At 36.0% G+C, this 25,126-nt stretch overlaps 1 pseudogene; it reads right to left on the bottom strand.

Annotated features, from left to right (window-relative positions):
* Positions 1–2,102: 2,102 nt before the first annotated feature.
* LOC131921996 (pirin-like) lies at positions 2,103–15,072 on the bottom strand (annotated as a pseudogene).
* Positions 15,073–25,126: the final 10,054 nt, after the last annotated feature.

Here is a 25,126-nt window from a genome sequence, read left to right as displayed (position 1 = left end):
AGATAGAGCATATGCTCTTGAGAGGACTGTAGAAATCTGACCTGTTTCTTGTACTATTTTGCAATCTGCCTAATGAAATAACATTCACCCTATCATTGCCATCAGGATTCCCCAGGAGAGTCCAGAGCTATGAAATAACTCATCTCAGACCAGAATATCAGCATTGTGCGTGAAATGAATATCTTTTCCCTAAATGTGAATTACATCATTTATTCTATATTGCTACAACAATTATTAATGTAAAAGTATAGAATTGTATGTAATATTAATAACAGTATTTTCAGTTTATATTAATGTTTATATATATATCATATTTATTTACTAAAGTAAAATTATAGTTTTAAATTATGTTGTTCTAAAGGAAAAGGCCCATGCTTTTCTCTTTGTATGGTGTATTCCAAATCTAGAGAAGAGAAATAGGGCATGCCAGAGCCATTGGGTCCAAAGAGCTATATATTTGAAGAACTTGTCAGGATAAACAAAAATCAAAGCTTTTAAAGTTATAACTCCCCAGAGTAGGAACAAGCCAAGGACGCCAGCACCATTACCACTGTCAAAATCTGTCCATGGCATTAAACTTTTCAATCCGCTTTGGTTTGGCAATGTAAGGTCATTCCAATTCCCAGGAGTAGTTTTTGTTCAGCAAGTCATTGGCTGTGTGTGAGTGATTTACTTGATTGGCATTTATATATTCTGTTGCTTAGAATCATTTGTGTGACCTGGAAACCTCAGAATGCAAACACCAGAACTCTCACATATTGTCTTTAAGACACATCTTTTGCTACTTGAACTTCTCCTTCCAATTAAAATGTGGTTAATATAAACAAGTTGAGATATCTGTTTTCTCACATAAAACGTGTCCTGGTTGTGAATGGTACATACGGTGTGCAAGCCTAGAATATTACTACCAAGTAACAGCAACAGAAAGGTGCTGAATACAAGGTCAGCCTATGCAACATAGAAACTTCTTATGTCAAAACAAACAAACAAACAAAAAATGATATATGAGTAGAAATGGTAAATAATTAAATTTCAGACCCATTTATTATATTTGGGTGAAAAGTTATATTCTTTTTTTTTTTTTTTTTGGTTTTTCGAGACAGGGTTTCTCTGTGTAGCTTTGCGCCTTTCCTGGAACTCACTTGGTAGCCCAGGCTGGCCTCGAACTCACAGAGATCCGCCTGGCTCTGCCTCCCGAGTGCTGGGATTAAAGGCGTGCGCCACCACCGCCCGGCCTGAAAAGTTATATTCTTACTAACATCTTTTCATATCAGAACATAAGGAGTGAATTATAACAAGTCAAGATTTTTCTGAAACTTGAAAAGTGGATATTTGCATAGGTATACTTATTAAAACAATACTTAGATATAATTAAAAATGATTTTTCCCAATCCATTTTACTCATAAAAATCTATGTTCTTTATCATAGAACAAACATTACTAGAAGATATTTTCAAAACTAAGCTTTTTTTCATAATGGATCATAAATAATGTACAATAGCACACAATTATATTAAACAATATTTTCCTTATAATTATTGTAAATTAGTATTTTACTATGTACATTTTAATCTATCAAAATACTTTAAAAGCTTGTGAACATATTGTACCATATGAGTAAATAGTACATATAAACAAAATATATATACAAAAGCTTATGATCAAAATTATACCATACAAAGGCTTGCAATATAATGCATCAATACAAAAAAATGATCATTTTAAAATGTATTCTTTCTAATTAACTAATGTATTGAAATATTTGAAATATTGTTACTAGTGGGGTTTTTGTTTTTATTTTAAAAAGTCAACAATTATATTTATTTGCATGTGCCAGGAAATATCTGACATAGATTGCTACTACAATAATTTCTATTGATTTTATTTACCCTTTAAAATTAATTAAATCTGTTCCTTGACAACTTTATACCCATGTACACGGCATTGTGATTGCTCTCACTATGAAACACATTTTATCACATTGATGTGGAATTGCACAGAAGCACCAGCTGAGACAGCTTTGAAAATTTATCATTTTGAAAAGTCAGTCTATCCGAATGGCAAAATTTGAGGAAGTGCCAGGTCCCCCCCACTACAAACCCTTATTTTTTCATTCCTGAAGCCAAGAGTTGCCTAAGAAACTTCTTAATCACAAATGGACCTTGTTGGACAAGTGTCTCTCTCAATGACTCCCCAGTAATTACAACAAAAAGACTTGTTTTAGGGTCCTTATTTCCCACTAGGGAACTGTCAGCTTTGCCAAGCACCATTGTGGGAGGAGCTCTAACCATTGCTAAGCGTTATCAGGCCAGAAATAAGTATCCAGATATAGCATAAAGGAAGCTTGTTCACTCTTGAGGAACGGACTGGGAATGCTGTGCTCCTGGTCTAATTACAAACCTAGACAGAAGGTTGGTTTGTGAGTATAAACCTTCTACTTTATTTCCAAGGCTTCTCCTGAAATGACAGACTGTCACACCATTCTTTGTGGGTTTCTGAATCACTTCACTTTTCAGTTCCTGGTACTGAGGCTCCAACATCTTTTCAGGGCTTCTGAAATTTACCCAGAGCTGTAGGGCTTGGGCTGAATCCTCATGGCAGGGCACCGAGACAGGCAGAATGCCCTGGCCTGCAGTCATCCATTGTAGTATCCTTTTTTTTTTTTTTTAATGACCTGTCCACAGAAGTGCCTGCGGGCCATGCTGCCCTCTTCCAGAAGGTACAGTCTGTTTCACAATCTCGATGTGGGCCATCAGTAAATCCTCCTGGCCTCTCACATTTAAATTCATCAAACAATAAAATGGATTCAGATTTTTTGTTTGTTTCCCACTCTGGTCTGCTAATGCTTCTGAGGGCCTTTGCTCCAACACATTCTGCTTGCTCTCCTATTAGCACTGAGAAAGTAAGGTCCTTAGCTGTCACAGTTTGTAGTCTAAAGAACGCTATGTTGTGGAGATGGCAGTCGTGCAGGTACAGGAAGGGGACTCGCGGGGTGATTGATGTCTCATCTGTGACAATCAATTCTTCTAACTACTGCATGAGAGTACTCTGGGGAGAAAGCAGGGAAGTGAAAGGGAGAGCCACAATTGTGAGATGAAATAAAAATATGTCCATAGCACATTTGTGACAAACTTAAAAAAAAGCAAAAATCTTCTGAGAGAAATGTATGTATCCAAAAAGAGTCTACTCCCACTAAAGCTGGCAAAGGGTACTTCCTGACACAGCTATCTGGCTCACAGTATTTTTCTATAGCAACTTCACTTGACTGGGACAAAGGATTTTGTCCTCCAGGCTCATTTCTGTTAGTCAGGTAAATTCCCATGTTACTTCCTCATCTGAAAGGGGGCTTTAATTATAACTAGTATTCCTCTATCTATACTAAAAAGACTAACAGAACTACTGCTGGTAAATAAAATGATAAATTGGTAGTTTGTGAAAACACCCAGCAAAGGAGATAGATGTGTCCCTTAGGAAGCACAGGCAACAAAGACTACCAGTGTTGTATTTTATTTGGTTTGTCTTCTTTTTCTTTTTTTTTCTGTTTTTTTTTTTGTTTGTTTTTTGGGTTTTTTTTTTTTTGTTTTTTGAGATAGGATTTCTCTGTGTAGCTTTTCCTGGAACTCACTTGGTAGCCCAGGCTGGCCTCAAACTCACAGAGATCCACCTGGCTCTGCCTCCTGAGTGCTGGGATTAAAGACGTGTGCCACCACTGCCCAGCTTGGTTTGTCTTATTTAAATAAGTATTTTCTGTGGAAAATTGACTATCATATTGAGCCCATTATTTTCTCTCACCTATATGTACCATATGATGGACATTTATTGAAAGAAAAGGCCTTTGAATGGTTGCAGAGAAATTTAGAGCTTATACTCATTAATATGTACAGTACAAAAGAACAATCTATAGTATAACATGGGGGAAGTGACTTTCTAATTTTCATTGATCTTATACAAATGTCGTTATTATTCCTCTCTTAGTATTTGTGCTCTGTAGAATTATCCTTAACGAACTCAACACACACAGACAAGTTTCTACTCTGTGAAATATAACCATGTCACTGCTTAAGTTTTTCATAAGTTAAGGAATGATCTTGGCTTCAGAAACCTCAAAGTGGTTTCAGTCAACAAATACTAGTTAATGGGAAAGCTTGCTCAGCACATAAAAAGACAGCACTGCTATAATACATACTCCATAAATATTATTTATTGCATTGAGAGCCAAACTTGTGATTGAAGAATGCATGCAAAAGAGGTATAAGTATTTTCTCTTTACAAATGATGTCTACGACCAATGCTACTCTACAATGCTCTTGAATGTTGTGTTGAGAAAACTCATTTGATCCTCAATTAACACTTGGAATTATTATTTGTATTTGACCCAAATACAAATGAATGCAATCATTTTCAAAGATTCATTCCGAATTAGGATATTGCAAGCAAAAGAAATGGGTATGCAAACCCCCTTTTAAAAATTATACCTCCATTGCCTTTATTAACATGAACATGACACAGTAAAATGGGATAATGCATGCCATTTACACAGAAAATAGTTTTCTTGAGCACTAGAATATTAATTTTGTTGCAGAACTGTGAATTCCACTATAATCTTAAGTTGGAGAGAAAACATTGAACTAAAATGCTTTTTAAACTTTTGCCCAATACATGTTTGGGAATATGCCCAAGAAACAAGTCCAATTCAAATAGGTTCACTCAAATTTTACCTGTAATTAGTGCTATCAAATTTTACTTTCAATTAAAAATAGTTCAGAATTGCCTTCTTGCTATTTATATATTTTTCTTGTGCTTAGTTGATTATTAGAAAAATACATTATGAGAATTTTCATTATTGCATAGTGTAAATTTTATTTTATATTCATATCTTGTACATTTTAAAGGTCAGACAAAAATATAGAAGAGTTTACTTTTTTGAGAGGTGACCTAAATATTTTACCTCCTGTATATTTGTTGGCAAGTGATCTATATATCCATCTGAATTCATTATTCACTGTCCTTGATAGGACATTCCATTTATATTTGGTGAATGACAGCTCAACAGTTTTGAGTGTGCCCCTGTGTATGTTCTTTCTATTTCTTCATGGAGGCATGGATCTGAGGTTTCTGTGAGGAAATATCATCACTCTGTGATACTCTTGCTCTGTCAGAACACCTACAACATTACTCTTCTCAGCTGAGACATAATGAGTTCCCCTTTATGGCCAGGTTCAATCTCCCTTCCGTTGTAGCAGGTAAAGGACAGAGAGAAATTGCTCAAGATGCAAATTATCTGGACTCTTGTGACCCAGGTGAACCAGACCTTACAAAGTGCCTGTCAGGGAGATGTAAATTTCTCATAAGCAGCTAGATCATTGCACTGAAAGGAAATATTGATTTCCTTGCAGCATCCCAACGCAGAGGTGAAAGACTTACAAGTCTGTTGATGTAGCTGCTTCCTAGATTTTTCATTGTTAAACTATGTCTCTTTAACCTGTTAATACTAGAGTTCATATGCTAGAAAGACAGGTTGCCAAAACTTATCATCTTTCTTTCATTTATAAACAATGAGAGAAAGAAAACAGATACATTCTACGGTCACTATGGTAAAATTCCAACACCCTCGCATCCCATTACTGTGTAATCAATACACATTAACATAGACTGCATTATGCATATGGAAAAATGTATGCCATCTCAGTGAAAAATGGTTCCACAATTAAAGTGTCAAATGGTTAAGGAGACCATTTGGTATTGCATGTAGTTATAATTTTACCTTAAAACTTCTCTCTTCCCCCATGTGTATTGTCCTCTTTCTATTACTGATTTCAAATTTAAAAATATTAGCAAACCCCAGCAAGCTACTCGATAGCCTACATAACATGCTATACTTTGAGATCACCATCGTAGTTTGGATAGATTAGATATGCACATCATTTAAAGTCGTTTCTCAGTGATCAAAAGGCAGCAAATACTCTGTGTTCTTTATGATTCCTTAAGCATATGTAGGCGTGAACTCACAAAATGAGGTATAGATAACTACTCTCCACAATTTTCATGCATATTTTCCTTTTGAACATGAGTAGGACTGCATAGGCACAGTCTGTTGCATAGTAACAATGATGTTGACTTATCTTTGAAAAGACTCTGTTCTTTCTTTTTGGCATTTCTTCCCCCATTAAGTTTCTATTTGCTACTCACATGCCCTTTTCTTTAGAGTGCCATTTGTACTGTGCTTATGTTACTGCAGTCTCATAGGAAGCTCTGGAGGTATTGTGACAAGCGATTAGTTGTGCTACTGAAATTGATTAGAAAATGAATGCTTTTGAGTGATGTAGGACAGTGAGTGTGCTCACACACAGTGTTTAGGCCAAGCCAGTGAGTTGCCACTTCCATAATTCTTACCAAATGTGTATGTGAAAGCAGAAATAGGATGCGTGGTGTCATCTCTTTTTTTATTATTTTGTCAGTAAGTGAAGACGCAAGCTTGCATGGCTCACCCTCAGGGAACCTCCAGGGGTACATTTGTGCAGTGACTTACCCACCCAAATCAAGCATTAAGGAAGTGGAGTAATGGGACCTGGGTGCATTCCTGCCGGGAATGTAGGCTTATTAGATTAAAAGCTCTAGAATGCCCATACAGCAGAATGAATCGTTGTATAGTGTCTGTTTGGAAAGGAACAACATCATTTTAGTCCATAAAACATGCACAGGGGCAAACGTCTTTAAATCATTTTAAAATCAGTGTTGGCTTTGCTCCTGCCTATGGTTAAGGATGTGGATGCTGTTTCTCTTTCTGTATCAATTTCTTTTCTTCTGTAAAATACTAACGTTTCGCTCATACAATCCTTCCTCTTTCTCGCCTATTGGACTCCCGGAGCTCCACCTGGGGACTGGCCATGAATCTCTGCATCTGCTTCCATCAGTCATTGGTTGAAATTTCTAGCATGACAGTTAGGGTGTTTGGCCATCCTATCAGCAGAGTAGGTCAGTTCGGGCTTTCTCTCAACCATTGCCAGTAGTCTATTGTGGAGACCAAGACTGGAATAAGCACAGGGACGAATAGCCAAACTAGTGGAAACACATGAACTATGAACCAGTAGTTGAGGAGCCCCCAACTGGATCAGGCCCTCTGGATAAGTGAGACAGTTGATTAGCTTGAACTGTTTGGGAGACACACAGGCAGTGGGACCTGGAACTGTCCTTAGTGCATGAGCTGGCTGTTTGGAACCTGGGGCCTATGCAGTGACACTGCATAGCTTGGGAGGAGGGGACTGGACCTGCCTCAACTGAATCTACCAGGTTGAGCTGAATCCCCAGGGAAGTCCTTGCCCTGGAAGAGATGGGAATGGGGAGTGGGCTGGTGGGGTGGGGCGGGAGGAAGGAGGACAAGGGAATCCATAGCTGATATGTAATAATACAAATAAATAAATAAATAAATAAATAAATAAACAAACAAATAAATAAATAAATAAACCACCACCAACAAAAAATACTAACATTTCTTTTCAAACATTTTGAAGGTCATCAAAGAACCCTAGGTCCCTTGTTCTGTCCTATAACATGGCACTCACATAGAATGTAGAATTACAAGGAAATTTGAATGTATCTCTAAAAGGTAGAATTTGACACTTTATTATGCTTTATCTGAGACCATGGTTAGACGATAACATGATCAAATGATATTATGTTTCTTCTTTTAAAACTTTTATTAATTAGTGCTAACCATCCCTGAAGCAAATTTTCTTCATACAAAGGCTTGGAGATATATATATATATATATATATATATATATATATATATATATATATATATATTTGTAGGTTTAAATTACTTTGAGAAGTTCACATATGAATTGACTGGTATATATGTCAATCATATCTATACAGAAATATATATATGAATGTTACTTGTAGAGTATATTTAGTATTTGCATGTGTTTAGCGCTTAACACTTGGAACTGGATAACCTTTCAGGAATTTTTTCCCTGGAGAATAATCACCCTCTTTCAGCAGCCATTAAGTGCTACAACTATTCGTGTTGGGGTGAGGCCTTTTGAAGGTTCACTCTTTTACCTGATCTAAGCTAGGATCTCAACCTGCTGAAAAAAAAAATTACTGTGCATATCCTGTATAGGCACACATATTGTCAAGATCTCATATTGTGATGTTCTCTGAGCCTTTTGGTATAGACTTGTGTTATGGAGACATCGGTTCGGGTTGGGTATCTCGTAGTTGTTCTCTTCATTTTGATCAGTTGTTGATTTTTGTAATGGCTGATGTCCATTTGCTTCAAAAGTTTCTTTGATGAGGAGTGAGATAGATATCCTTATTTCAGATATTATGATAAGTATTTAGAATGCAGTTAGGAAATAAAATGAGCTGAATTAGAAAAGTGGCATTGAGTTTTAACCACAATTTCCCAATAATTTATTTTACTGTATTTATGCTTTTGGGAATTTTTAGTTATAGACTAAACCTCTCCACATGTTAGCAGTGTAAGTTTGTCCTTAAGTAATTCATTCTGCTGTTTATCTCCACCTTACATAATACTGAGCTTATAACAACACCGTAGATTTTACTTTGTAAGCTGTGAAGCTGCGTCATTTTAGTTGAACATAAAACTGGTCATGATTTTGTCACATGAACTCTTCGTTAAAAAGAAAGAGCTAGCTCTAGCTATATGCTGAAGAGCTATAGGAGAGGTATACCTTGTTATGGGAATTCAATACATACAAGGTTCATTTGCTGTTTTGAGTCAGTGTCCTTTTGTATCACAGGATGGCCTTGAATGTACTGCATTAGTGAGGACACTTTAAAGAAATAGAACTGACAGAAGGAAGTAGTAATGGAGAGAGTTCCAGGTAAATCCTGTAGAGTTGCCAGTTTTCAGTATTCTTTAAGATCCTGAAGAAGTAGGTTTAAACACCAGGGAAGGAATGGGTTGGGAACAGGGTCAATAAACTTGCCAGGGAGAGTGAAGGCAAACAGGCAAAAAGCACAGACTTCCTTCCTTCATGTCATTTTAACTGCGCTGCAACCAGAAGTTGTGGACCAAATTTACAATGGGTCTTCTCACCTCAAATGATGCAGATTTAGGGTTGATCTTCCATCTCAAATATTCTAGCTGAGAAAAATGCATGACAAGCACTCTTCCAACTGCTTACATTCTAGACTCCATAGAAGGTTCTTCAATCCTGTCAGGGAGCAACTATGTGGTATAACCGGAAGGCAACCATTTATGACTACAAATACAAGACCTTTGTCCAGGAACCACAAGAAAACAATTGTTGTTAGCAATCAAAGAAGGGTAATAGGCACAGATTTCCATAATCGGTGCCCTGATGAGTATGCACTTGGTTAATTGATCATATCAAGGTTCTTTGGCCAAAAGAAGGAGTACAGTACTAAGTTTATATTAAAAAGCTAAATTTGTGGTAAAACAATCCATTGCAAAGAAATAGAACAAAAAATACAGTACTATATGAATTATGAGAGTTCAGTAGAGGACCCTGTTAATATTTACTTAAAATAGTTACACTATTATCATTATCATTATTATTATTATTGACAAACAATTTCATTTACCTCTTATTATTCATGTATAATTTAATAAAGTCCTATATATTTATGTATTATAAAATGTCTTGCTACACATAGGCATCAAGAATAATCACCATGATCAAATTATTTTGCTTACCTAAAATATTCCTTTCTGTAAGGCAAAAAAAATGAAATGTTCTGCAAGTGAAATTTAAATAAAAACAACGTTATTGTCAACTACAGTGATCTTATTCTACTTTAGAGCTAAAGAGATTATTCACTCTGCACAAAATCACTGCACAAAAGAAATTCTAATCACTTTGACAAATGCTTCCTTTTTTTTCTTGGTAACCACCATTCTGCATGAGGCTCTTCCCTGTTGCAATTAGTCTGTAGATCTCATAATTAAATGATCCTTTTCATTTAATTTATTGTCTGCCTGTTTTGAACTATTTAGTTCAAATAATGCCTTCTGTGTTGTCACAAATAAAATGATTCTCTTTAGGTTTAAGTTTAAGTTACATCCCATTTTATAATAACTATATATTCTTCACTCACCTGTCCATTGATGGAACTATAAGTTGATTTTCTATCTTGACTACTTTTAAGGCTGCAATGAATATTTCATTAATTTTTACTATTTAAAAAATGTAGACAAAATATTTTGAACATATTTTTCCTCTTTCAACTCATCCCAATGAGTAATTTAAACTTAAGTATTCATAAATATATATTTAGCACCTACTGTATTAGGCACTGTGATCCTACTTACATATTTCTTATTTCTCCATGCTTAAACCTACAGTATCTGTTACAGATTAGTCATGGAAACAACTGAATTATTTGTCAATGGCAGATAAGAAATGTAGCACAAATACCCAATGAAATGTCACTCAGTCTACAAAAGTAAAGCCTGCCTTCTGTGACAATGTGCATTAAAAATGAGACATTCTGTAATTGAAATAAGTCAGATATTGAAACAAAATATTATGTAACTGCTCTCCAAACCTGCTTGATTCATGACTATTAGCATTTAAAGCTCAGTTAATTAAATCTGATCATGTGTGCACTAGAATATTCTATCTTTCCAAGTCTTTTTATTTGAATAAAATAATCAATAGGTTCTAGTTGTTAAATGAGTTGATGTTAATGGTTTCCAGTTCCACTAACAACTTTTTTCCATTCTCCTTTAAAAACTCCTGAACCACAGCTTTTCTGGATGTATAATTTTCATTCTTGCAATTGCTTCTGGGGGAAAAATTGCTGTAAATTAATTTTCTCTGCAATTAGGTAAATGAGGACCTACATTCCTAACATGCTCTTAATTTGGGAAGTACTGATTTCAATACTCAGAGGACAAAGTAATGACAGTGTAAAAAGATTGAAGGGAACCCAAACCTTTTAGAAAAGATTTTGACTTGTCACAAAATCAGATGAAGAACTTTATCTACCCTTCATGGAATGGTGTGTCAAATATGAATTGTACTTCCTGTTTTAAAATCACACCCTACCACGAGTCTTTGCTAATCTCATGTTCTCAGCTTCCATTTCCCGAAAATGTTCCTTATTGCCTTTTAATTTTTCTATGTGTTAAAACTTTTTATGTAAGATCCAGGATTTGCCTTTGGTTTTGCTTTAATATTCTTTAACATCTTACAAATGTTATAGAAGCAAAAAAAAGAATCTATAATTACAGATTGGCTGTCAAGTTCAAGTATTTGACCACTGCTAAACTGACTGCAAATAAGTTTGTTTTTATTGAATGAGTTTTCTTGTGGCCAAATGAATGTGTATAGATTCATACATAGACATAAATATGAAATAGATTAATTACCGTAAGGAATTAACAAATCATAACCTATCAGTACACAGTTAAGGACGTGTATAAGATATTAAAATCTAATTTCCTTACTAAAAGAAAGTCACTTAAAGTCTGAAGTCAAGATAAAGGCCCTCTGTGTACTGTACAAAAGTGAGTTGATGGAATAGTCATTGTAGGTAGAGTTTTCGTGTCTGGACTGCTTGCTCCCAAATAATATTAGCAGCTACTTCCTAAATTACCACACACAGGCTTATATTAATTATAAATGCTCAGCCAATAGCTCAGGTTTGTCACTAGCTAACTCTTACGCTTAAATTAACCAGTATTTCTTATCCATACTTTGCCACATGGCTTGGTACCTTTTCTCAATACCACATGCCCATCTTGCTCTCTCTGCATCTGCTTAGGAACGCTTTGACTCCACCCTTCCTCATCCCATCATTCTCAGTTTGGCTTTTCTGCCTAAATTTATCCTGTTCAGCTATTGGCCAGTCAGCTTTTTATTAAATAATGAGTGTAATACATATGCACAGTGTACAGAGAATATTCCACAGCAAATCGTAGCTGGTAAAGTTCCATCTGTTGCGATATCTCTGCACGTGTTCTTAGGACTGAAAATGTTCAGAAGTCTCTTTCCTGATATGTCCACCTAGGAAGGATACTATATTGCTTTTGTGTAACCAAAGAATACCAGTAAAATTACACTATATTAAATTATATAGGCTCAGCTCTGTCTGCTCAACTTTTATACCTTATAAAAATTTCTCTATTATGAAGTAAGCAAAAGATAATGAAATACTGATACAGTTCTTTATAACCATAGATCTAGGAACAAGCTCATTTATTTCTCAATTTTTATAAGACATTTTTTCTCTGATAACTAAGAACACACTACCTAGTAATATACATATATTTGCTTTAGATAATATATTTGGATCATGTTTTCTATTCGTATTTTAGCCTTTGAGTCCTTGAGAGCATAATCAAATGGGTTAAATAGCTCTAATGATGCTACTATGCATTTTACATAAGAGGCTTGAATTTGTCTCAAAAGAAAAGACTAGTACACACAAAATGCCCGTTGGAAAAGTGATACTAAATATGTAACAAGTAGTAACACGCTTTTTATTTAATGAGAACAGTTATTTAATTGAAGAGTGGTAGTTAATAAGACCATGGCCTCACAAAGTGATAGAAGATAAACAAAAATTGTACATAGGAGACTCATACCAGAGAAGACACATATGTGTGTAAGGTTACTTCCAAATTCTAAAGTGCAATATGTTTGTACAAATCTGAATGGAAAGTTTATTGAATAAATCACCCTGTGTATTAGATTTGTTCAATATATGCTGAGAGTTTCATGCTTAGTTAGTGAATTCTATCAGCTTGTAAATCAAGTGTGTCTCTGTAGTTACCGTTATGCATCTTACAGAATGGCATTCTAGAGGTCGATGAGGGAAGAGAAAAAATATGTATAAACAAGGGACCACATGACTTAATTTGTTTTGACAGGATGATTTTGTGACTTTACAGATTTTCTATAAATTCTTGCTAAGCATTGTTTGAAATCAAGTATACAGACACAGCGTTTTGCATGTGAAATAAATGCAGTGAGACCATGTGGTGAACCCCAGAGTCAGTCTTGGAAAGGGAATCCTCAAGTAAAACATTGCCATATGGCTTATTGTATTGGTGACTTAGCCTGCAACTGGAAGTCAGACATTTTAATAGGTTGAATTGTATTTTCCTAGAAGACGTGCACATTTTATTCTAAAATAGTTGATATCTTCTTAGAAAATGTGAACACTAAGCATAATAATTACTGACTTTAAAGGAGAAACAAATTAAAATAGGGTGCAGAGGCCCAAAAAGGTAACACATATGATGGCCACATTATGACTGAGGAGTAGAAAAGAGTAATGTTCTTAGCTAGTATCTACCAACGCTATCAGGCAAATGGAATAGATTTGCCTCCAGTGTACAGAAAAAAGAAAACTGAGACATCTTGATTACAGGATTTTGACTTCTACCCACTGAGAAAATATATTTCTGATACTTTAAGGTGCCAAATCTGAGATGATTTGCCGTAGTAGTTCTTAAAATGAAGTCACTTACCAATGCGTCCCCACCTCTGCTGTGTGACAGTGATCAAGTTACCTCTCAAAATCGTCACTGACATCTAAAGGAGAAACAATAAAGTCAAATCCATGGTAATATCAATGTCAGAATGTGGATAGTCACCACACAGGATCTGTAACCCTGGACTATAAGGATTATGTGAGCAAAAATAAGTAAATCACTCAAACTGATGCCCAAATACATGGGCAATTTGAAAGGAAGGCTTTTAACTGCAGATGGCTGAAATGACAGGTAGATGAATCTCAAAGGTGTAGACAGCTTGCATAGAGAAGTCCAAGCAAACAGCAGGCTGCCAGCCCAAGAGCCAGGAATTACATGTGTCCTATATATGTAGGTGGTAGTACATAGGAACATAGTCCTGGGGCAATTGGCACACTATTAGAAAAATCAAAAGCACAGACATAGTGTGACTTGTGCACTTGAAGAAATCAAAGCTAGGAGAGAAAAAAGGACAGATAACAGACATCCTGGAAAAAGTACCAGAGGTAGCCTGATCACTGCCTGATGGACTCCATTTACGATGTTTTCTAAAAATTGTCACTTTTTTTGTGATACCAGAGTGAATCAGGGTAATTACAATATGGCACTTTTTTTATGTGTGTACATGTATGTGTGTGTGTGTGTGTGTGTGTGTGTGTGTGTGTGTGTGTGTGTGTTGATGATGCTTGCATATTTATATTTTTATATATGTTGATGAGTGTCTTCGTTCTGTGCATGCACACATAGAGGCCAAAGGATTACTTTGGATGTTACCCTAAGTAACGACATCCATATTCTTTTTTTTCTTTCATTTTTCTTTATTAAGAAATTTTCTACTCACTCCGCATACCACCCACAGATCCCCTCTCCTCCCTCCTCCCACCCCCCCAGCCCTCTCTCCCAAGCCACCCCGCATCCCCACATCCCCCAAATCAAGGTCTCCAATGGGGAGTCAGCAGCCCTCCGAATACAGAAGACGGTTGTTTGGCTCGAACTGTTTGGGGGGCACCCAGGCAGGGGGATTGGGATCTGTCCCTGGTGCATGGGCAGGCTTCTGGGAATCTGGTGCCTGTGGTGTGACGCCTTGCGCAATCTTGGTGCAGTGGGAAGGGGCTTGGACCTGCCTAGGCTCCGTGTGCTGGGCTCTGCTGACATCCATATTCTTTGACACGGCTTTTATATTGACCTGAGTGTCACCAATTAGACTAAAACTGATGGCCAGCAAGCTCTTTGAGTCTTGTACTTTGTACTCCACAGAGCCAGGAAGACAATTACCTACCCCCCGCCCCCCCGCATGCCCTGCTTCTCTCTTTGTTGTTGTTTTTGTTTGTTTTTATTAGATGAGTTCTGTGCCACAAACTCATGTCTTCATTATTGTGAAACAAGAACTTTGCCAATTATGATTATTAATCTTGGTTTGGCTGGATGTGGATTTAACTAGGTCAAGGGCACTGCTGTTAGGAATTTCCTTAATCAGAATATTAACGTAGGAAGATCCATTCTAAATATGGGTGTCACCTTCTTGTAACAGTCCAAGGGTACTGAAGAAGAAACCTTTTCCTCTTGTCTGCCCGCCTTCACTCTTGATGGTATGTTCATCTATTCTATTATATTGCTTCAGAATTCCTTCACTGATTCTCAAACCAACTCTTCCATCTGCCAACGTAGACTGAATACTAGTATTTTTCCTTGACTTTAACGCCAATGCGGGATGCTGGGACAACGAGCTTTGTGGACTGAGAAACTACAGGATTCTGAACCTCTACCGTGTGAGTCAGCCAATGTTGAATGCCATGGTGTATTGCACGTAAATCATTTAAATAAAGCCCCGTTTAACATGTGTATATTCTCTCCTTTAATTCTACTTAGAAAACCATGATTAATACACTGAGATATCAACACAGTCCCTGCTTGTTTTCTTGGCAACACAAATGTGGCATCTGCCACATATACCTGATTGAGTATATACCTGAAATTTAAAGTTGGGGATCAGGTCAGGAAAAAAAATAACCAAAAGTGAACAGGACTTTTGTTATAAATAGTGAAAGAAATCAGTGTCTCAGCTAAACCTCAAGGAAAGCAAAAAGATGTAATTTTTTTCATCAAATGCACTTAGTTCTCCCATAAAGTGGTGCTGAAAATTGAGTAAGCCAGGTCTTTTGTAGAAGAAAAATAAGGGAAACAGTGGAAATAGCAAACAATAAAGACTAGCATTTTACTTAATTATGAAAATGGTTGAATGTCAGACAAGCTAAGACTAAGCATACAAATTTAAGTTTGCATGAGAATAGACTGAATTAAGAACCAAAGATGAGTGATTTTGTTCATTCTCTACACCCAGGTTGCAATAAGCCACACTCCTGGAACTTCCTCAAGGTTCTGGCTAAGCTGCCATGTTTCATAAAATCTTGAAAATAGACAATTCGCAGCTTTCCAGGAGACTATTACTTTCATATGATACAAAGTCAAGTTGACAAAACCACTAAAGATAAAAATGTCACACCAACACTTATTTTAAAAGAAAGCCACTTGGCTTCTTTATGTGAATTTACAATGGTTTGTGACTTTGTTTATTTTAAGTACCATTAGAAGCAATCATTGATTTGGAGTACAGTTCTCCCATAATTTTTTTAATAAGAATACTTCCTCTGAAAAATGAATTAAAAAATCTTTAATGATTTTTCACTAAATATAAATATACAATACACATATCCTCCATTTCATAGCCAGAAGACTGATATTATGGGAAAATAATAAACATAATTAAATGTGGATCATAATAGAGTTATAAAGACAGTTTTTACTAAATAATTTCTATGCATTCTATTTTAAACAATATATAAAATTTAAACAATTTGTGTTATAGGACTTTAAGAGTTTTATTCAACCTACTATTAAACTACCTGGAAATTCGAAACTATCAACTATGATGAAAATAAAGATACTATAAAAAGGTTTGTGGCAGATACATTTCAATGGATCTCTCAGAAGACAAAGATTTTAAAGCCACATTATAGGAACTTTGCCTGAAATTTTTAGTACAGAAAGATGATTCTGATGTATTTCATTTATATTTTTGGCATTTTTAAACCTTAAATTGGGATCGATATAGAGCATGCATCATGATTCTCTGCAAGTTTTCAAAATGTGTACAGGTTCCACACACCTCATTAACACATATTGATTAGAATTTTATTGTTAAAATATTGCTTGTTTTACAGGCTATTGCAACTAAGTGTTTGCAGCTGCTAAAACTCATATTTGAGCAATGTGTATACTACAGGTTCCTTGTCATATTGGGAACTACTTAAATGCTATGAACTGGTTTATACAGTAGAAAGAGTCAAGCAGCCACTGTGTTTCTTTTACACTCCACTAAGTTAGAATGCACTTGAATTGAATCTCTAGTCTGTGTTGTGATTCTTAAATCTGTACATTCTCATCTCACATCTTACAACTTCTATCTAGTCATTCTTGCGAATATTAATTCAACCCTTCATCAAGTGTTTCTTTATGTTAACAGATATTTGTTCCTTATGGTGTAATTGCATTGAAAATATATGTTTCATTTTAGGTTAAGGCTTCCAGCAAGTTCATCACTTTATAGACTTCACTTTATAGACTCATGTTCATTTTGACATTGTGTTTTGTTATCTTCCTCATATTTCTTTTTTTTTTTTTCAAATTTCTGCTCCTATTTACATAGATTGAAGTGGCTCTAGAATTATATTTGTTCATTGGAAAGACTAGAAATATTGGGATGAAGCAAAATATGGGTAAGAGCTTCACAGTTTGTATGAACATACAATTCATAATTAATTTCATACAATTATATATATAGTGTACTTTGATCACCATTGAAGGATACAGATATTCAAATATGAGATTGTCTTGGCATGAGGGTAAAAAAAGGCTAGGGTGACATCACCATGTTCTCTGAACCCTCCCTCTCTAGAAAGAAAATTTAACTACTCAGAGTTTCAATATCACTCTGTAAAACAATAAAGCATGGCTCCATTTCAGTCCAACTTTCTTAGCATATTTTTCTTTCTGCAATTTAAACAAAACTTCCCATACCTGAAATTACAGGAAAATTCTGTAGAATACTACATTCTGATTATGTGTGTGTGTGTGTGTGTGTGTGTGTGTGTGTGTGTGTGTGTGTGTTGTAATCAAATAGTTACTAACTATTGAATTTATACAACACACGTATGTCCTTGAACCTGAATCACACAATAAAATCTATTGATAATGGGCATACAAAAAGATTGATTAAATGTTTTTAAGTTACTAAATAGAAATAGCTGTTGTGAACCTTTGTTTTTCACATTATTAAAGGAAGGAAAAAGGAAAGGATAGAGAAAAGAAGGAAATGAGTAAAGGAAGAATGTTATAGAAATAGTGGTTAAAAATAATAAAAATGAGAGGAACACATGACAGAGTTTCATTTACTTGAATACTTGAACATCAAAAGGGAGAAAGACTTCTGCGAGGATTTTCTTGTAGTTAATATTGTAATATTCTTGTTTTGTCAGAGGGCAACATATTCAGAGCTGTAGAGAGGACTAAGCTCGATAGAACAAGTCAAAAGAGAGCTAGGAGACTGTAGTGCAGAAGGTGGAGGAGAGAGAAAGTAATTACACTAAGACCTAGGCATCCACCGGATCATTCATTCCAACCAGTCACGCTGAGCATCAAACTCTATTTAAGGTATAATGCCAAAGAGACGGAAGGTGGAAGGCAGGAGACAATATGAAATCTGATTTATCATTTAAAACAGTCATTGCAGAAGGAAGAAATAATTACAGGGAACAAGAGTAGAAGACCATATAGAAGTAAATTCTATTAATGTAGTAATTCAGGAGAGAGAATAGTGATTTGCCCTGGTTTCAGAATGAGCAATCAGATGAGTAGACTCATGATCTCCCGAATGAAGTCAATAGATTTAGTGGATGGAGTCTTTATTGCAGGAGCAATAATGGGAAAAACCAATAAGTTTTAAGGACAATTGAAAGAAAGCTCTGAATTATCCGAAGCTTTTAAGAGCAGGTCAAAGGAAAGAGATAAAATGATAAATCAGGAAAAGAGGCATGCATAATTGAAGGATAATTAATAAAGCTTGGTGCCCTTTATATTATAAAAAAAAACAGTGTAAATCATGAGAATACATAGAATGTGAAAGTTAAGATATTTATTTTTCTTTTTCTAAAATAAATATTTTTATTTTATAGTTAATTTTACATATCAGCCACAGATTCCCCTGTCCTCCCTCTTCCCACCTCCCAGCGTTCCCCCCCAATCCACCCCCCATTCTCACCTCCTCCAAGGCAAGGTCTCCCCTGGGGAGTCAGCCCAGCCTGGTAGATTCAGTTGAGGTAGGTCCAGTCCCCTCCTCCCTGCACCAAGGCTGAGCATAGTGTCTCGGCATAGGCCCTAGGTTCCAAAAAGCCAGCTCATATACCAAGGACAGGTCTCGGTGCATGAGCCCCCATGGAACTGGACCAGACCCTCTGGTTAAGTGAGACAGCTGATGATATATTTATTTTTCCTATTGAAGTCTGTAATTATTTCCCCTAAGAATATAGAACAGTGGTTCTCAATCTTCCAAATGCTGCCACCCTTTGATACAGTTTCTTATGTTGTGGTGACACCCAACCATAAAATTATTCTTGCTGTAACTTCATAACTGTAATTTTGCTACTGTTCTAAATTGTGATTATATGCAGAATATCTGATATGTGATGCTTTCATAGGGGTTGTTCAATCCCTAAGGGGTCAAGACCCACAGGTTGGGAACCAGTGATTTAGTTACTATATTGTATTGTATATGACAAGAATTACTGAAACACATTTAAAAAATATTTCAATAATTAAATCACACTGCAATGAAATCTCTTAAATAATTGCCTTTTACCAAAAATTCCTCATTCATTGACTGATATACACATGTGAGTACTCAAGTTCAGTGTGTCACTCTGTGTACAAAGTAAATAAGGAAGGAAGGATTTATCTTGTCTCTGTGGAAAGGACAGCAACCATGGCAGAGCTTGCAGTGACAGCAGCTCTAGCTGTTGTCACAGGAATGTGACACAGGCAGGCACGTGCATCTAATGTCAGGTCAAGTGAGGAGTGAGGAGTTCACTTTTTCCTGTGTACTCAGGCCTGTACTTCAGCCCACGGCACAGTGCCCAGTCAGAGTCTTCTCCCCTCAGTTACATATTTCTGGAATGACCTGCCTAGGCATGCCCAGAAAATGTTCCTATAGTGATTCTAAATCCTGATGACACTGAAGATTCACCTTTATTCTATGGGAGCAATAGATAATTTGGGGATGTCAAGAAAGTAAAGGATAAAATTTAGGAACAAATTTATAATACCAAGTCTCGGCTATATATGGCAAGCTTATGATCCTGCTAACACGTAATCATAATTAAGCATAATAATTTAAAAAATGAATTTCTATATTTACAATGGCACTCACATAGCTGTTGTATCCAAGTCTGTGCTAAAAGATGTCTCTGACTTCAACAGACATGGCTCTTATTACATTATCAGCAGGGAAGGTATGGTTTACAAATTACTGCTGTTTCTTTATTATAAATTACTGAATTTGGAAGAACCCTTATGTAACTGTTACTAGACAGACAAACCTACTATTTAAATTTGAACCTGGAAAAGATACTTTTCCATAGCACATTACCATCAAATTATTCTTTTACCTTTATTGCAAAATTACTGTCAGATCTTAAGGTATTGATCATGATGCCAAAATTAATCTGATTTCACATTTGTTTTTTTTTATTTTATACATACATAAAACCTTAACTAATGCTGTTGTAATTAAAAGTATACAATCTAAAATAATTTTAGCTGAAAGTAATATAAATCAATTATCTCTTTCCTAGCATTAGCTGGGTTAGATTTCTATTCAATGTACTTATTTCCTGGAAATATATTGGATTTGATCCAGTGATTATTATTTTTAAGATTCACTAGATTCAGATCTTCGAAATTAATTATTCTTCTTAACTACTTGGAAGATGACTTTAAAGAGAGCATATTATGTCTCTGGGGGAAATAATTTAGTATTTTCTATAATTCATGCTTATTAGAGTAGTAGAAGGTCATCATCACACTTACGCATGGGCGGAAGTTTCTATAAATCTGGTAAGAATGTTCAGATGTCAGAGTAAAGATTGATGAATACTCAGTAAGTCAGTAGTCACCCTGAGAAGCTACAGAGATTTGGTTGGCTGCACTCTGATAGAAGTCTCCTTTGCTTCCTGCAACTAACTACACAATGCAATTCTTTTTTCTCTCATGCTCTGAAATGTCTCCTTAGAGAATTCCTATCACAGGGACCTTCTGTGCCACATGAGCGTTTTATTCTTAATCTATGCTGTAATATTTGTTGACCTCATAATTGTCTCTCAGATATTAGTAAGCTTCCATGTTGGCTAGATTTTTATTTTGTCAATTTGCAACAACCTGGAGTTCTCAATGCGGAGGTAATCTTAGTTGAGAAAATGCATACATAAGTTTGGACTGTAGGCAGGCAATTCCGTAGGGCATTTTCTGAGTTAGTGATTGATAGGGGAAGATTCAGACCATAGCGTGTGAGGAAACCAAAATGCTTGTGCTTTTGGGTTCTATCTGAAAGCAGTTTGATGGAGCCATAAAGAGCAAGCCAGTAAATAATATTCCTCCATAGCCTCTGAGTCTACTTCTTTCCAGGTTTCTGCCCAATCTGTGTTCATGCCTTGGCTTCCTTTGGTGACATGTCATTCAGGTTATATAACCTTTCTTCTTCAGGTTGCTTTTAGTCATGTTTTTTTTTTTTTTCTTTCATCACAGCAACAGTAAACCTAACTAATATTCCTTTATAGATTGATAAACCACCAAATTTATTTTCTACTAGAAATTGGTTTTAAAAAACCAGTCATTTTGGATCACTCTGCAGTAAACAGGATATATTTGTCTAATTCCTCTATTCAAGGCTCAAGGATCTGTACAAAAGAGGAGCTAGAAAGATTATAAGAGTAACAGGTGATAGGTTAATCCTAGGGAACAGTGTCTTCCAGATACATATAGGAACTCAAAGGGACTATGACAATACACACCAAACCTGCACAAATTCAACTCAGACAAAAATCCTAGAACTGAGAAATAGAAGTGGACGCAAAGTCCCAACTCTAACAAATAAGCTATTTGCAATTGATACATACTGGAAAGGAAAGGGAAAATCAGTTTTTACCAGTGAGGTGTCACTGGGTATGTTAAGCATATTTCAGATCTGGCCCCATGCCTAGGAGAATTTGGGCAACCCAAAACGGACTCCATATTATTTTGTGTACTCAGTGTTCTGTTTTGACAATTTTGTTTTATTGGATTTTTTTGCTTGTTTCTTTCTTGTTGCTATCTATTTTTGAAAGAGGGAGAGAAAAACAACAGCAAGAGAGTTGGGTAGATATTTCAGTAGTATCTGGGAGGAGCTGGAGGAAGGATAGAATATGATCACAATGTATTGTGTGCAAAAAATAGATTCTTATCATATCCACTAACATGTCTTAGAAACAATTCAAGTCCCAGATCTCTAAATTCAAGTCTGATCATTAAATACAGATTCACATTCTCCAGTGTTCTTTGTTTCCATTTATATTCCCACTATCCACTTAATTTCTCATTGCAGGAGCCAATGAGTAATGTTTAATTGATAATCATTTTAGCTAAAGCAACAGATTAAACAAACAAACAAAACTCTTCTACATGGCAGTAATTTAAAACCCCAAATATTTCTGGTCCATTTTCTATTATTTCATGAAAATTTATGGTCGATTCATTCTCTATTATTTCATTAACAGTATCTCCAAGTCACAGATTTTCTACATCATCTTTCTACTTACCATAGCCTAATTCCTTCACAGTAATCAAAAGGGAAAAGCCCCCCCCCCTGCCCCCACCAGCTATTTAACATGCAAACCTGGCTGGTTAACTTTGACTGGGGCTGTCTTTCCTCAAAGAGTAGGTTTCTATGTTTCCATGTTCTGCATATTTTTGCTCTGTATATTTTGCAGCCTGATGGCTTTCTCTTATTGATGAAGTCTTATTTAACTTTAGCATCCAGTGCAGCTCCTTAAACATTCACCTGCCTCTCTCACCAGACTTAAGCATTCTATTTACTTATTTGAATACTCCACTGACCCTGCATGGATTTTACAACTGTTATAATTGATCTGTTTGTATCTCTTTGTTCACTTTTCTCAGAGGCAAGGACAATAATAGACAGACCATGACATCTGAATATATCACTTTGTCCTCAGGGCCCAGCCCATTGATTGGCCATAGAGGATATTCCCTGAGAATCTGTCTAGCTATTGGCTAAATAGCCAACATTCAATTCAGCTCTTGTAGAGATAACAGGTTAGTAAGGAATCCAGATTTGGTAAAGTAAGGGAGAGAGGTGTTATAAAGAAAATTCACACCGTGACTTCTTTGGTACTTGTGTCATATGTTCTAATCTTACCTAGTGTGAGCCAGGAAAAATTTAAAGGTGAGTCACAGACAGCTCAGAGATTACTCTGGAGAAGAAGAAGAACATCTCTGAGGCAAGAGACATATGTTATACATAAATAGATTTCAAGTGCATAATCTGCAGAACTGTATGACTTTGCACGAAGGGTTTCTTTTTTTTTTCCTTGAAATTCATATGTCTTAACCCCCAAGGGGCTCTTACAAACCAGAATCCTTTAATTAAGACATTTGTTACATTCAGTTGAGGCAAGTCGAACCCCCCCCCCCCCATGCATAAAGGCTGTGAAAAGTGTCCCATCATAGATAATGGGCTCCAAAGAGCCAGCTCATGCACCAGGGATGGATCCTTTGGGGTAGCTTGTGGGGGTGGGGCTGGGGAGGGAGTGGGAGGAGGTGAGAGGGTGCAATCTGTAGTTGGTATGTAAAACGAATAAAAAAATTCTTAATAAAGAAAAAGAAAAAAGAAGGCATTTGGTAGGCAGATTCTTAAACCTCAGGTATGGGAAGAACTTACTTCAATATACTCAAGATCTGATTGAGTTTACAATAAAATGATGATGATGATGATGATGATGATGAAGATGATAATGAAATATGGAAAGTTGTAGATTCTAGATTCTAATTTTCTTGGTTTATATGTACCTAAGTTCAAATACTCAGAAATATACAGATGTACACTGAAAGAGTTCTGAAAAATATGTACTATGTTACTATATATATAGTAATATATATATACATAAATTTACATACTTATTGTAAGGTTTTATTTATATTTTTTTTCTATTTGAATTGTCAAGATGGAATACCCCTGACATTACTCAAAAAATCAAAATTCTTAAAGATGGGTAAAAAGCAAGTAGAAATGTGTATTTAATTTAGCCCGTTTCTATGAGTATGTCTGACTTTAGTTTGACATTGAAATGAAAGATGTCTTTAGCAGAGAAACTGTCACATTTATGTATGCCTTGGGGATGGGGAATATGGAAAGGCAGCATGAGGCTAGAATTAAAATGAGCTAATATTTGTGTAATTTTATCAGTATTACTTAAGACTTGATTTCTATGCTGATGCATACACGAGATTTCTCTGTGTCTGGCCCTCTCTGTTAGCTGTGGGAAGGGGTGAAAGTTGTGGGGGTTTGTTTGGCAACATGTTCCTGAAGGGCCTTTTGGTGCAGCTGCCTTCCATTTGTTTCATCAAGAGACGGAGCAAAACTGAAGTAGTTCCTCATGATGAACTGGCAGCAGAGTGCCAAGATAGTTTTATTGCTTAGCAACTTGGCAGCAGGAAATGTTAAAATATTACAATCTCTCCCATCTATGAACTGAGACAGGCTTTCAACGGATGGTCCTCCAGCTTGCACGTGATTAAGATGCAGCCACATGGCACTTGCTTATACTCTGAGATGACAGGCAGTAGAAGGAAAAGCTGGAACCTTTTAATTGTATCAACAGTAACTTCTCAGGAAACCTTTGTCGTTTTGAGCCAAATACTAACGCGAGGAATTAAGCTGTCTCTATTTAGATGTTGATAAGCTTTGGAGCCTGCATTGATCAGGGCAATTTCCTTTGCGTTTCAGAAGGACTACATCTATTGAGAAATTGCATGCCAAATACAATCTCGTGATAAACAAATCGCACAAGGGATTCTGACCGTTTACCACACACTTGCAGACTTTGCAGGATGACTGTGGTCTGCTTTCCTTTCGTACAAATGGTGGAATGAACGCAAGTGGCACAGTGAGGACACCAGCTAAATGACAACATAATGCGGACAGTCCCTGCAGATGCTTTGAGACAGGAAGCTGCCAACGCACATGCTTCTGCGAAGGTCCTACCACTTACACCCTCCTTCTTCTCTGCTGAGGATGCTGAGTTCACCAATGGAACAGGGACTCTCTGCTTTGAAGCCTCACATACAAAGGCACATATTTTAAATAGCAAGTAGAGAGGGTTTTAAAATTTCTTAACGTAAAAAAACAAAAAAAATAAAAATAAAATAAAATTTCTTAACGTTTAATTTCAAAAAAAGGACTCATTTGATAAGCATATTCAATCACAGTGGTTAAATTAATAATCCTGGGTCATTAGACTGTTTCCCTTAGCCTTTTATTATTTTCTTC

This window comes from Peromyscus eremicus, chromosome 11 (genome assembly GCF_949786415.1).
Source record: "Peromyscus eremicus chromosome 11, PerEre_H2_v1, whole genome shotgun sequence".
In the NCBI taxonomy this organism is placed as follows: Eukaryota; Metazoa; Chordata; class Mammalia; order Rodentia; family Cricetidae; genus Peromyscus; species Peromyscus eremicus.
The sequence above is the reverse complement of the archived record's forward strand: the minus strand, read 5'-3'. Positions and strand labels throughout refer to the sequence as shown.